The sequence below is a fragment of the Ranitomeya variabilis genome, chromosome 3, assembly GCF_051348905.1.
Source record: "Ranitomeya variabilis isolate aRanVar5 chromosome 3, aRanVar5.hap1, whole genome shotgun sequence".
In the NCBI taxonomy this organism is placed as follows: domain Eukaryota; kingdom Metazoa; phylum Chordata; class Amphibia; order Anura; family Dendrobatidae; genus Ranitomeya; species Ranitomeya variabilis.
Window position 1 is genome coordinate 489332638 of NC_135234.1, and position 12243 is coordinate 489344880.

The window sequence follows — 12243 nt, forward strand, 5'->3', positions numbered from 1 at the left end:
CAATGGCCCTGGGCGCCCAAATTAAGGGGAATGGACTTTAAAGGGGTTGTTGAATAAAGTTTGTTCATGACTAGTGTTGAGCGATACCTTCCGATACTCAAAGGTATCGGTATCGGATGGTATCGGCTGATATCCCAAAAATATCGGATATCGCCGATACCGATACCCGATACCAATGCAAGTCAATGGGACACAAGTATCGGAAGGTATCCTGGATGGTTCCCAGGGTCTGAAGGAGAGGAAACTCTCCTTCAGGTCCTGGGATCCATATTCATGTAAAAAATAAAGAATTAAAATAAAAAATATGGATATACTCATCCGTCCGGCGGCCCCTGGACCTTACCAATGTAACCGGCAGCCTCCGTTCCTAAGAATGAGGAGTTTAGGACCTTCAATGATGTCGCGGCTTGTGATTGGTCGCGTGACCGCTCATGTGACCGCTCACGCGACCAATCACAAGCCTCGACGTCATTGCAGGTCCTAAACTCCTCATTCTTAGGAACGGAGGCTGCCGGTTACTTCGGTAAGGTCCAGGGGCCGCCGGATGGGTGAGTATATCCATATTTTTTATTTTAATTCTTTATTTTTTACATGAATATGGATCCCAGGGCCTGAAGGAGAGTCTCCTCTCCTCCAGACCCTGGGAACCATACACTGGGAACTTCCGATTCCGATTTCCGATATCACAAAAATATCGGAACTCGGTATCGGAATTCCGATACAGCAAATATCGGCCGATACCCGATACTTGCGGTATCGGAATGCTCAACACTATTCATGATGCCACCTGTGGTATTCGGTCAGAGGTGACAGACACTGCTTAAAAGGGTCCTCTGGGGAGTGATGGTACTGCAGCAAATATGGTATGGCTTCCCACAGGTGAAGCTGGGTTCTCAGGGCTCCCGGTGTGTTTGGCAAAGATGGTGTGGTACCAGAAATAAATAGAGGACTCAAGGTTGCAGTCTCTTTACCTGGTTTACTGATGCAAGGCAGCCACAGTCCAGGGTCCAGATCAATGGTGCTGGTGTGGTGCGGCCGGCTTGGAAGCGACTCTGGAATCCCCCTAACCAGGTGGGGGTTGAAAGCCTTCCACTATGCGCATTGTTGTAGTCCCTTGCTGCCTTAGGCCTCTCAGAAGGTCCTCACATTCTCTCTGCCCCCCTTTAGGTAGGACACTAACCCGCATGACAGATAACTCAAGCCTTTTTACAGGGTCTCTCAGGATGACTCCGGGCTCTATCTGTTACTGTGCCTTTGGGTGTTAATGGTGGGCAGGTGAATTGAAATCTAGCTGTCTGCCAGTTTCTGCTGTGGGGAATGAACTTACCCCCACAACCTCTGTCTTCCGGCTCTCTACAACTTATTCCATGCCTTTCTCTCTTTCACAGGAGCTGCAGAATTCTCTCTGCACAGCCCTTGCTTTTCTCTATCAGACTCCCTCCAGCCAGAATATATATATATCTAGGGGAACTCCCCTGAAACAGGGTTCAGAACTCCCCCTTCTGGCCTGAAGTCAGAACATGTTGCATGTATTTGTATACCTGTTAAAGGGATCCTTCCTCGCTTCCAAGCATGACATTACTCTCCCCGTGAGGAAAGCAATGCCAATGTAACAACCAGGAACCTGAGGTGTTAACTTACATATCTGATTATATAGCGCCCTGTATTTAGTACATACCATCCTCTCTTGTTAGATATATAATGCAATCATTACTGATAGAGTATGGCAAAGCTTCTTTTGTAATGGAGGAGCTGATGGACTGGTCTTCTGGTCACCTGCTCCATCAGCAGTCATTATATATCTAACAAGAGAGAACTATGTAATAAAAGAGCACTGTGAACAAAAAAATAACAAGAGCACACTATGTAAGGCCAGTTTCACTTGTCCATTTATTTCCGGTACTGGAAAAAACGGTACCAAAGATATTCATGTCCGTGTGTGTACTCCTTGCAGCACACGGTTGCCAGTTAAAGCTCAGTGTCTTCACAGCAGATCACTGTGAGAATATCTGTGATCTGCTGTGAAGACATTGAGCTTGAACTGTGGTGAACTCATCACTTGCATTTTCCCAGGGTCCTGAGATCACTGCAGTTCGGTCCGGCTGGAAACCTTGATGATGTCACCGCTGGTCAATGATGCTGCACTTGCACCAGTTTATTCACCAGTGGTTCTCAGCCTGGACAGGCGCATCTTGGCACCATCCAGGTTGAAAACTATTTATCCCCCCCAACATGGCATACTGGTATGGTATATTTATAAACATATTGACCGTAAAGTTATTAAACTATACTCAGTCACGAAGTGTTTAATAATAAAAAAGAAACCTTTATTCACATATAGACAATACAAACCATTAAAATCAGTGCCTCAAAATAAGAACAAACTTTCATAGCAAGGTAAGCGAAGGGAGCCACAGGTATTCAGATACAATTATCCAGGATTGCTGCTATATATCAAAATTTCATTAATCACTAGATAAAAATTTCCTTGTAGCAAATACCAGACTTTTCAAATGACACCGCAAAATTGCTGCTACATACCGTATTTTTCGGACTATAGGACGCACCGGACTATAAGGCGCACCCAGGTTTTAGAGGTGGAAAATAGGGAAAAAAATATTTGAAGCAAAAAAAATGTGGTCAAATATTTAATAACATAAATAACATACTATTATATGTGGTGTTATTATATATAATAGTACGTTATTATGTTGGAAGCTGCGGGACCAGTGTGGTGTCTGTGAAGTACTATATGAAGATGCTGGAGGGTGAGTATAAGAATGGGGGCACAGGGCTTATAGTAAAAGCACCACTCCAGCACTGCAAAATAACACTGGAGTGCTGCTTTAAAATCCCATGGGAGAACTACACTCACTGGCCACTTTATTAGGTACACCTGTCCAACTTCTTGTTAACACTTAATTTCTAATCAGCCAATCACATGGCGGCAACTCAGTGCATTTAGGCATGTAGACATGGTCAAGACAATCTCCTGCAGTTCAAACCGAGCATCAGTATGGGGAAGAAAGGTGATTTGGGTGCCTTTGAACGTGGCATGGTTGTTGGTGCCAGAAGGGCTGGTCTGAGTATTTCAGAAACTGCTGATCTACTGGGATTTTCACGCACAACCATCTCTAGGGTTTACAGAGAATGGTCCGAAAAAGAAAAAAAATCCAGTGAGCGGCGGTTCTGTGGGCGGAAATGCCTTGTTGATGCCAGAGGTCAGAGGAGAATGGGCAGACTGGTTCGAGCTGATAGAAAGGCAACAGTGACTCAAATCGCCACCCATTACATCCAAGGTAGGCCTAAGAGCATCTCTGAATGCACAGTGCGTCGAACTTTGAGGCAGATGGGCTACAGCAGCAGAAGACCACACCGGGTACCACTCCTTTCAGCTAAGAACAGGAAACTGAGGCTACAATTTGTACAAGCTCATCGAAATTGGACAGTAGAAGATTGGAAAAACGTTGCTTGGTCTGATGAGTCTCGATTTCTGCTGCGACATTCGGATGGTAGGGTCAGACTTTGGCGTAAACAACATGAAAGCATGGATCCATCCTGCCTTGTATGGAGCATCTTTGGGATGTGCAGCCGACAAATCTGCGGCAACTGTGTGATGCCATCATGTCAATATGGACCAAAATCTCTGAGGAATGCTTCCAGCACCTTGTTGAATCTATGCCACGAAGAATTGAGGCAGTTCTGAAGGCAAAAGGGGGTCCAACCCGTTACTAGCATGGTGTACCTAATAAAGTGGCCGGTGAGTGTATAACTCCCAGCATGTCCTGCAGATCCTATGACATGCTGGGAGTTATAGTTCACCAAAGGAGTGGCAGAGTGCTTTATTGTGTTTTGTAAAGACTAACCTCTTAATTGTGGGAGCCAGCCTGTGGTGAGGTAAAAGCTGGAGCATCCCATGGCTGCACACACAGAGCCCTCTCTCTTGTTGCCTTTCCACAGCGCACGCGCAGGACATAAGAAGAAGCTGCAGATTCTAGGTGGGAGTCTGAAGGACCTATGATGATGTCAGAAGAGGGAGGGCTCTGAGCTGCCATGTGATGCTACAGCCCGCCCACTTCTGACATCACACAGGTCCTCCTTGTGCACCACAGACAGCTCAGCGTCCAGCTCAGGCAGGTATGCAGCGATCTCCTGGCCCCTGCTGCTGCTGCCTCCTCCCCCGGACACACAGATTCTCCCCAGAATCAGTGCTGGGGAAACTGTGTGTCGCTGCTTAAGTGCAGTATTCATTTGCTGCTCCCCGCTCACCGCTCAGCTGATCAGTGGGCGGGGAGCCGCTAATGAATATTCACTGCACTTAATCAGCGGGGCCATGTGGTTTCCCCAGCAGCTGATTCCGGCAGCGGGGACATCCTGAAGTGGGATATCATTGCGATCCCACTCGCTGCTGCCCCCCTCCCCACATGCTATATCCGTACTATAAGACGCACCCACACTTTCCTCCCAAATTTGGAGGAAAAAAAGTGCGTCTTATAGTCGGAAAAATATGGTATATATTCATAGATATTCATAAATGGTACATAATCATTAAATAACCCTGAACATTTCATATGGTATATGCTCCAAGTTTTAAAATGACAGTGCAAAAACATCCCTATAGGGTCAATGGATGGCAATACAAAAATAGTACCTATTGGGTCAAATCCCATACAGGTGTAACAATAATTTGTGAGTAATCAAAAACTAAATTATTAACCCAGAAAGAGGTATGCCCACATCCCGAGACAAAACCCCACCACTAGATAATCAGAGTGGGACCACCAAGTATTGCACATTGTAGCTCTTCTTCCCCGTCTCCGATGCGAGTCACACGGATGACTTTCATGTGTGTTCTCCATGTGCACGTGTGCAGGACATTTTGCAGCCCGTGCTGATGGTAAAAACGGACATATCTATGTGTGGGGCACACAGACACATGGTCCATGGAAACTCACTGACGTGTGTGTATCCTCACCCATCCCTTGTAGATTGTAAGCTCTTGAGGGCAGGGTCCTCTCTCCTCATATACCAGTCATGACTCGTATTGTCTGTGATTACTGCACCTGTTTTCATTATTTATACTCCTCCTCACATGTAAAGCGCCATGGAATAAATATTGCTATAATAATAAATAATAATAATGTGCACAGACCCATTCATTTGATTGGGTCTACATTTGTCAGTGTGTCTCCGGTACATGTGAAAATTGTCACCTAATGTACCGGAGACACGGCTGTGTGAAAGAGACCTAAGGGACGGTGCAATATACTTATAACAAAGCATAATACTATGTAATAATGGGATAGCACTGTACATAACAGCAGACAAATCTATATAATGAGGGACTCCACCATATATAACTAGAGAGGATGATAAATAATGTATGGAACAGTGTTATACATAATAAAAGAGGAAACTATGTAACTAAGTATGGCACTATATATAATAAGTGAGTACACTATATACTAAGCGAATGTGCTATACATATATATGGCTACATTCCTGTATCATTGTGCAGTGTTGGTGTTCTGCCAGCTTTTACCTACGCATTGAGCATGTCTTATTCTGATTCTCAAATTCGAGTCAGAACAGAACATTCTCTGACCCTCACAGATCTTATTTTCAGATCCGTGATTTTCATGGTTTTGTGAATGGACCTATAAAATTTTGCGAGTCCGTGTGCCGACTGATAAAGAAATCTGGCGGCACACAGACATATCACCCAAATGTGAGAATTCAGTCTAAGGGATTTTACACATAACATTATCAATCCAAGTCAAACACTGCTAATGCAGAATAATATTTACATCCAGGAACTTACTGCTGTTGTCTCATCTCATTAGAGTCAATTTCTGCTGTTTCTTCTCCATCTGGTCAGACCCTCATGTCAACATCTCCCAGTCATGACTCGTCTTGTCAAGACGATTGTCACTGCCCTGAAAATAACAATGACACATATATTCTATACATACATGAGTCCCCCTGAATACAAATATATACCCCAACTTTAATGTACTAATAGCCATGCACCAATCAAAATATAAAGTTATAAGCAGCTCTGTGCCCCCATGAACTAAAATCTCTTCCGCCCAATAATATAAATTATTCAGTCTGTGACTCTCCTCAATTTACTGTAAGGCTGTGTGCTCATGCAAGGTTTTCCAGTATGAGCAAAGTGAATGAGATCTCAGAAGTCTCATGCACATGTTGGTTATTTTTTCCTTGCCGATTTGCAGCTGATCAAAATCTGCATAATGTCAAATCTTGCAGTATATTTCATCCATACTAATGAGTGGTGGAAAATACACAACAAAGGTATGTCAAAAATGTGAAAAAAAAATTAGCGCAGCATCTTTCCTGTCAACACATTAGGATATGCAGCATAATTTTCACCTGCAAATCCTGAAAGTTTGCACATAGCCTTAGTCCCTGTCCTGTGTCCCTCTATTCATTTTAAGTACTTGATAGCTTCATAATGAATTTGGGGTGGTAGAAAACATTATCAAGTACTGAGCATCCTCAAAATTCATCACAAGTCCATGACAGTGTCTTCTCCCACCTTTCAATTCATTATAAAGTGTTGTATGCAGCTTACTGCCTCCTCTCCCCAATAAATTTTAAGTCCCTGATAGCATCACAGTGAATTTTGAGAGGAGGGAGGATGCTATCAGGGACTTAGCACCCTTTCCACCACCCAATTCATTTTACATCCATATCTAATGTTCTCCTCCCCCTCTCAATGTTCATAAGTCCATTATAAGTCCCCCTTAAGTCCATCCCAATCCCCCAACCCTCCTCATTGTTCTCTCCCCCGCCTCAATCATTTTCCTATCCATTACTCCAATCATTGTTCTTGTCCACCTCCATAATTGTTCTCCCCACTTCCATTATTGCCCTCCCCCCACCTCCATCATTGCCCTCTCCCCACCTCCATCATTGCTCTCTCCCCACGTCCATCTTTGCCTTCTTCCCCCATCTTTGTCCTCTCCCCCACTTCCATTCTTGTCCTCTCCCTCACCTCCATCATTGTTCTCCCCCTCCTCCATCATATTCCATCCCCCACGTCCATCATTACCTTCTCCATCATTGTCCTCTGCTGGTTAATATGATAGTATGAAAAACTCGTCAGTTGAGGTGGAATATTAGTTTATTGAGGCAATCCAAAAAGTAAGCAATTTAAAATTGATGCCGCACACAATATTAGATTTATTTATCCCCCTTTTACTCCTTCAAACAATCTGCACCATTCTGATGGAGGTCCAGAAGTAGGACTGAAACGTCAATCTTGCTTTGCATATTTACTGCATTGCATGAATAAACATATCTTCCACTTTGACTGCATACCTTTTTAGTGCTGAGTTTTTCATACTGTAAAAGCGCAGTCGGCTCTCCTGATTTGAGTGTGACAGCTTGTATTTCTATGCAGCTGTCACTCTTAGACCAATAGAGCCGACAACCAGTCCAAGGATTGCAATGTGATCATGAATTTTTCCCCTTAGTGACCTTGCCAAATTTTTTAAATCAGACCAGTGTCATTTTATGTGGTAATAACTCTGGTACGCTTCAAAATATCCTAGTGATTTTTAGACTGTTTTTTTCGTGGCACATTTAATTTTTACATTTAGGTTGATATGTTTTGTGTTTATTTATAAAAAAAATCAGAAGTTTGACAAAAATGTAAAAAATAGCAATTTCCAAACTTGGAATGATTATCCCTTTAATCCAGATAGTCATACAACACAAAAGTATTAATAAATAACATTTCCCTCATGCCTGTTTTACATCAGCACCATTTGTAAAATGTTATTATATTTTGTTAGCATTTTAGGAGGTTTAAAAATGTAGCAGCAATTGTTCATTTTTTTTAAAGAAATTTACAAAATGCATTTTTTTTAGGGACCTATCCAGGAATTAAGTAATTTTGAGAGTCCAATATATTGGGAACCTCCCAAAAGTGATATTATTTTAAAAACAGCACCCCTCGACATATTGAAAAATGCTGTCTGGTAGTTTATTTGCCCTTAAGGTGATTTTCAGGAATTAATGCAAATTGACATGACCGGAACGAAAAAGTGTATTTTTATCACCTAAATGTCGCTATCTTCTGAACAGGTCACTATAGCTGGCAGACTCTAAGGCCGCTATTTGGCCACAAATTGCCATGGCAAACATCAGGAAAACACAATCATGAACTCAGGGTGCCAATGGGGTTAAAGAGGAAGCCCTAATACTCTGTTAACCAATTATATGATATAGTCACTATTCACAGCAGCATCTAAAGGGTTCAATAGGCATGGATGGTGCCAACACTGATCCTGTCTAATGCAGCAAGTTGTCAGCTATAGTGTACAGTCAATAACTGCTGCCTTGTCGCCCATTGGTGGATGCTGGTCTCTTATATCTCAGGTCAGTAAAGAGACGTATTAGTGGTCATTAAGTGGTCAAGCAGTTTACGATTCAATTTAGGTTGATTTGCCGAAAAAAAAAATACTCTGCGCCATTTTACACAATATTGTAGTGACACAGAGTGGGATTATCCCCTTCCTGACATCTGACGTACTATCCCATCGAGGTGGGGTGGGCCCGTATGACCACCGACGGGATAGTACGTCATACGAGATCGGCCGCGCTCATGGGGGGAGCGCGGCCGATCGCGGCCGGGTGTCAGCTGCATATCGCAGCTGACATCCGGCACTATGTGCCAGGAGCGGTCACGGACCGCCCCCGGCACATTAACCCCCGGCACACCGCGATCAAACATGATCGCGATGTGCCGGCGGTGCAGGGAAGCATCGCGCAGGGAGGGGGCTCCCTGCGGGCTTCCCTGAGCCCCCCGCAGCAACGCGATGTGATCGCGTTGCTGCGAGGGTCTTACCTCCCTCCCTGCCTGCTCCAGACCCGGATCCAAGATGGCCGCGGATCCAGGTCCTGCAGGGAGGGAGGTGGCTTCACAGAAGCCTGCTCAGAACAGGCACTGTGAAGCAGCGTGCACTTCTCTCAGATCGGTGATCTGTCAGAGTGCTATGCAAACTGGCAGATCACCGATCTGTATTGTCCCCCCCTGGGGCAAAGTAAAAAAGTAAAAAAAAAAATTTCCAAATGTGTAAAAAAAAAAAAAAAAATATTCCAAAATAATGAAAAAAAAAAAATATTATTCCCATAAATACATTTCTTTATCTAAATAATAAAAAAAACAATAAAAGTACACATATTTAGTATCGCCGCGTCCATAACGACCCGACCTATAAAACTGGCCCACTAGTTAACCCCTTCAGTAAACACTGTAAGAGAAAAAAAAAAAAAACGAGGCAAAAAACAACGCTTTATTATCATACTGCCGAACAAAAAGTGGAATAACACGCAATCAAAAAGACTGATATAAATAATCATGGTACCGCTGAAAACGTCATCTTGTCCCGCAAAAAACGAGCCACCATACAGCATCATCAGCAAAAAAATAAAAAAGTTATAGACCTGAGAATAAAGCGATACCAAAATAATTATTTTTTCTATAAAATAGTTTTTATCGTATAAAAGCGCCAAAACATAAAAAAAATGATATAAATGAGATATCACTGTAATCGTACTGACCCGACAAATAAAACTGCTTTATCAATTTTACCAAACACGGAACGGTATAAACGCCTCCCCAAAAAGAAATTCATGAATAGCTGGTTTTTGATCACTCTGCCTCACAAAAATCGGAATAAAAAGCGATCAAAAAATGTCACGTGTCCGAAAATGTTACCAATAAAAACATCAACGCGTCCCGCAAAAAACAAGATCTCACATGACTCTGTGGACTCAAATATGGAAAAATTACAGCTCTCAAAATGTGGTAACGCAAAAAATATTTTTTGCAATTAAAAGCGTCTTTCAGTGTGTGACGGCTGCCAATCATAAAAATCCGCTAAAAAAAACGCTATAAAAGTAAATCAAACCCCCCTTCATCACCCCCTTAGTTAGGGAAAAATAAAAAAATAAAAAAATGTATTTATTTCCATTTTCCCATTAGGGTTAGGGTTAGGGCTAGAGTTAGGACTAGAGTTAGGGCTTGGGTTAGGGTTAGGGCTAGGGTTGGGGCTAGGGTTGGGGCTAGGGTTAGGGCTAGGGTTAGGGCTAAGGTTAGGGCTAGGGTTGGGGTTAGGGTTGGGGTTAGGGTTGGGGTTAGGGTTAGGGCTAGGGTTGGGGTTAGGGTTGGGGCTAGGGTTAGGGCTAGGGTTAGGGCTAGGGTTAGGGCTAGGGTTGGGGTTAGGGTTGGGGTTAGGGTTGGGGTTAGGGTTAGGGCTAGGGTTGGGGCTAGGGTTAGGGCTAGGGTTAGGGCTAGGGTTGGGGTTAGGGTTGGGGTTAGGGCTAGGGTTAGGGCTAGGGTTAGGGCTAGGGTTGGGGTTAGGGTTAGGGTTAGGGCTAGGGTTGGGGCTAGAGTTGGGGCTAGGGTTAGGGCTAGGGTTAGGGCTAGGGTCAGGGCTAGTGTTACGGCTAGTGTTATGGCTAGTGTTACGGCTAGGGTTAGGGCTAGGGTTGGGGCTAGGGTTGGGGCTACAGTTAGAGTTGGGGCTAAAGATAGGGTTAGGGTTTGGATTACATTTACGGTTGGGAATAGGGTTGGGTGTGTCTGGGTTAGAGGAGTGGTTAGGGTTACTGTTGGGATTAGGGTAAGGGGTGTGTTTGGATTAGGGTTTCAGTTATAATTGGGGGGTTTCCACTGTTCAGGCACATCAGGGGCTTTCCAAACGGGATATGGCATCCAAACTGAATTCCAGCCAATTCTGCGTTGAAAAAGGAAAACAGTGCTCCTTCCCTTCCGAGCTCTCCCGTGTGCCCAAACAGGGGTTTACCCCAACATATGGGGTATCAGCGTACTCAGGACAAATTGGACATCATCTTTTGGGGTCCAATTTCTCCTGCTAACCTTGGGAAAATACAAAACTGGGGGCCAAAAAATAAGTTTTGTGGGAAAAAAAGGATTTTTATTTTCACGGCTCTGCGTTGTAAACTGTAGTGAAACACTTGGGGGTTCAAAGTTCTCACAACACATCTAGATAAGTTCCTTGGGGGGGGTCTAGTTTCCGATATGGGGTCACTTGTGGTGGGTTTGTACTGTTTTGGTACATCAGGGGCTCTGCAAATGCAACGTGACGCCTGCAGACCAATCCATTTAAGTCTGCATTCCAAATGGCGCTCCTTCCCTTCCGAGCTCTGTCATGCGCCCAAACAGTGGTTCCCCCCCACATATGGGGTATCAGCATACTCAGGACAAATTGGACAACAACTTTTGGGGTCCAATTTATCCTGATACCCTTGTGAAAATACAAAACTGGGGGCTAAAAAATCATTTTTGTGAAAAAAAAAAAGAATTTTTATTTTCACGGCTCTGCGTTATAAACTGTAGTGAAACACTTGGGGGTTCAAAGTTCTCACAACACATCTAGATAAGTTCCTTGGGGGGTTTAATTTCCAATATGGGGTCACTTGTGGGGGGTTTGTACTGTTTGGGTACATCAGGGGCTCTGCAAATGCAACGTGATGCCTGCAGACCAATCCATTTAAGTCTGCATTCCAAATGGCGCTCCTTCCCTTCCGAGCTCTGTCATGCGCCCAAACAGTGTTTCCCCCCCACATATGGGGTATCAGCATACTCGAGACAAATTGGACAACAACTTTTGGGGTCCAATTTATCCTGATACCCTTGTGAAAATACAAAACTGGGGGCTAAAAAATCATTTTTGTGAAAAAAAAAAGAATTTTTATTTTCACGGCTCTGCGTTATAAACTGTAGTGAAACACTTGGGGGTTCAAAGCTCTCAAAACACATCTAGATAAGTTCCTTAGGGGGTCTACTTTCCAAAATGGTTGTCACTTGTGGGGTTTTTTAATGTTTAGGCACATCAGGGGCTCTGCAAACGTAACATGGCATCCCATCTTAATTCCAGTCAATTTTGCATTGAAAAGTAAAATAGTGCTCCTTCCCTTCCGAGCTCTGCTATGCGCCCAAACAGTGGTTTACCCCCACATATGGGGTATCGTCGTACTCAGGACAAATTGCACAACAACTTTTGTGGTCTAATTTCTTCTCTTACCCTTGGGGAAATAAAAAAATGGGGGCGAAAAGATCATTTTTGTGAAAAAATATGATTTTTTATTTTTACGGCTCTGCATTATAAACTTCTGTGAAGCACTTGTTGGGTCAAAGTGCTCACCACACATCTAGATAAGTTCCTTAGGGGGTCTACTTTCCAAAAT